Source organism: Trachypithecus francoisi, unplaced genomic scaffold, assembly GCF_009764315.1.
Source record: "Trachypithecus francoisi isolate TF-2019V2 unplaced genomic scaffold, Tfra_2.0 Lachesis_group16, whole genome shotgun sequence".
Lineage (NCBI taxonomy): Eukaryota > Metazoa > Chordata > Mammalia > Primates > Cercopithecidae > Trachypithecus > Trachypithecus francoisi.
This window is the reverse complement of record NW_022681461.1, coordinates 70206449-70209846: the sequence shown is the minus strand read 5'-3', so window position 1 is coordinate 70209846 and position 3398 is coordinate 70206449. Positions and strand designations below refer to the sequence as shown.

At 30.4% G+C, this 3398-nt stretch overlaps 1 non-coding gene across 1 annotated transcript; it reads right to left on the bottom strand.

The window, feature by feature from the left end:
- Positions 1–3056: 3056 nt before the first annotated feature.
- LOC117099546 lies at positions 3057–3162 on the bottom strand. Its single transcript, XR_004443871.1, has one exon. It is a non-coding gene; the product is annotated as a U6 spliceosomal RNA (small nuclear RNA).
- Between the last annotated feature and the right edge of the window lie 236 nt (positions 3163–3398).

The following is a 3398-nucleotide window of genomic DNA, read 5'->3' as shown; positions in this document are numbered from 1 at the left end:
GCTATACATGTGTTTCATACTTATTTCAGTTCATTTAGCCCTTATAAAGTGCCTGCAATGTGCTATATTTTATGAAGAAAAATTTCTTACAATTTTATGAGAAAAATCTTCTTCTCACTGTTTTACAGATTAAAAAACTTTAAAAATCCAAAAATACTAGGTATTTTTCTAAAGAGTTAAACAGGTAGAAAATATCAACATGATAATGGTAATGGTGGTGACAATAACAATAAATGACTTCATTCACTAAATGCCACCAACAGAACAAAATAAAATCACCTATTTTGCTATTTATAACACATGTAGAAATAAAACTCCGAACATGATAGCACACAGGATGAAAGAAGAATATAAAAATGCTATGTTATAAAGTACTTATACTATATATAAAGTGGTATAATATTAGTTAATGGTTGAATAACCACTAAAATATAAAATGCATTATAACCAGTAAAACACAAGTATACATATCAGGAAATAATAAAAATAGTAAATTAACCTAAAAGAAATGGGGAGAGAAGAACACATGAGACAAACAGAAAACAATTTGCAGAATAGTAGATTTACCAAATCTTTAATTGCATAAGTTTAAATGGTCTAAATGTACCAAATCAAAGGCATAGATTTTCAGATTGGATAAAATGTAAACCATACTTATATATTGTCTATAAGAAATTCATTTTCACATAAAGACAGAGGGTTTAGAAGTAAAATGAAAAAAAAGATATGACAAGGAAAATCTTACCAAAAGCACATATACACCATGAATACTATGCAGCCATAAAAAAGGATGAGTTTGCGTCCTTTGTAGGGACATGGATGCAGCTGGAAACCATCATTCTTAGCAAACTATCACAAGAACAGAAAACCAAACACCGCATGTTCTCACTCATAGGTGGGAACTGAACAATGAGATCACTTGGACTCGGGAAGGGGAACATCACACACCGGGGCCTATCATGGAGAGGGGGGAGGGGGGAGGGATTGCATTGGGAGTTATACCTGATGTAAATGACGAGTTGATGGGTGCTGATGAGTTGATGGGTGCAGCACACCAACATGGCACAAGTATACATATGTAACAAACCTGCACGTTATGCACATGTACCCTAGAACTTAAAGAATAATAATAATAATAATAATAATAATAATAGAATGCTAGAGTAGCTATCTTAATATTAAACAAAACAGATTCAGAATAAGGATATTACTAAAGACAAAGAGAGACATTCCATAATGATAAGAGGTTAATCAACATGGCATACTAATCTTGAATGTGAATACATCAAGTATTGAAACTTCAAAATACATAAAGCAAAAAACATTAGTAATAGAAAAGGAAAAAAAATGTACAAATCTAGTTGGAGATTTCAACACTACCTTCTCAGGAATTGATAAAACAAGCTAACAAACACAAAAATCAATAAGGATAGAGAAAACCTGAACAAAATCATAAACCAACCTGACCTGATAAAAATTTATAGAATACTTCATTCCCAAAGAATAGAACACACCTTCTTTTCAAATAGCATTCACTATTATAGGCCATATTCTGGTACATTAAACAAACTGCAGTAAATTTAAAATGACTGAAATCATGCTAAATACACTCTCAAAATGAGCTACAAATCAATAATCCAAAGATGTCTGAAAAATTTCCAAATATTTGAATAGTAAGCAACATTATTTTGTTTATTTTGATTGCTCATTTACTTGTTTTTTGGTGCGAATATTTAAGATCTACTCTCTTAAACTTCAAGTATGCAATACATTATTATTAACGTAGTCACCATGCTGTTCATTAAGATCTCTAGAAATTATTCAATTTACAACTGAAAGTTTATACCATTTGACTAACATCTCCTCATTTTCTCCACCTCTTCAATCCATGACAACCATCATTCTATTCTATTACTCTGAGTTCAAATTTTTTTAGATACCAAATATAAGTTAGATCATGCAGTATTTGTCTTTCCGGGTCTGGCTTATTTCACTTAGCAGAATGTCCACTAGGTTTAACAGGATTGTTGCAAATGACAAGATTTTGTTCCTTCTTAAGGATGAATTACACGTATATGTAGGTAAGCATTTTCTTTATCATTTATCCATCGATGGAAACTTAGGTTGTCTCCATGTCTTGGCTATTGTGAAAAATGCTGTAATGAATATGTGAGGGTAGCTATCTCTTAAAAATATTGATTTCTTGTCATTGATTTCTTGTCATTCTGATATATATTAATCAGAAGTGTGATTTTTTTGGGTCATATGGTAATTCTATCTTTAGTTTTTTGGAGAAATTTCATAATTATTTTCCATAATGGTTTTACCAATTTATAATTCTTCCAAGAGTACACAAACATTCTCTTTTCTCCACATGTTTACCAACACTGCTACTTTTTGATACTTTTATAATATCCATCCTAATAATTGTGAGGTGATATCTTTTGCTTTTTAATTAACATTTCCCTGATTATTAGTGATGTTGAACATTTTTTCATGTATCTGTTGACTGTTTGTATTCTTTCTTTGGAACAGTGTCTATTCAGGTCCTTTGCCCATCTTATAATCAGGTTATTTGTTTTGTTTTGTTTTTGCTATTGAATTATATGAGTTCCTTATTTTTTTGTATATTAACCTTTATTGAATATATGATTTGCAAACATTTTCTGCCATCCTGTAGCTTGCCTTTTCATTGTGTATTGTTTCTTTCTTTTTTAGTTGACACAAAAATATATTTAATAAGCTTGTTATATAAAATCAAACACTTAACATTGTCAACATTTCTTCAATAATTCAAACTCACTGATATCTAACTGGGAGTAGCTTGTATTTTGGAAGACTTCCTAGCTAAAAGTATATTTACAACACATGTAAATATAACTGAAGAACTACTTCAAATAACGTTGAAATTCATATAATTGTAGAGATTTATAGTTATAGTTTAGAAGTATCACCAAATCGTTTGCAATCAAATGTACAGCACTAATTATGAAAAATGCTTTATTAAACCAAAAGGGGAGAAAAACTGGGAGGGAAATATATGGTGTTAAAGTCCTAAAAATATGGAACGCTTCACGAATTTGTGTGTCATCCTTGCGCAGAGGCCATGCTAATCTTCTCTTATCATTCCAATTTTAGTATATGTGCTGCCAAAGCGAGCACAGTGTATTGTTTCTTTTGCTGTGTAGAGATTTTTAGTTAAATATAATTTTACTTGTTTATTTTTACTTTTTGTTCCCTATGCTTTTGGTGTTACATTCAAGAAATGATTGTCAAGACCAATGTCAAAGAGTTCTTCCCTATATTTTTTCCCAGGATGTTTACAGTTTTAGATCTTATATTTAAGACTTTACTTCATTCTGAGATGATTTTTTAAGGTATAAGTATAAAATTTCATT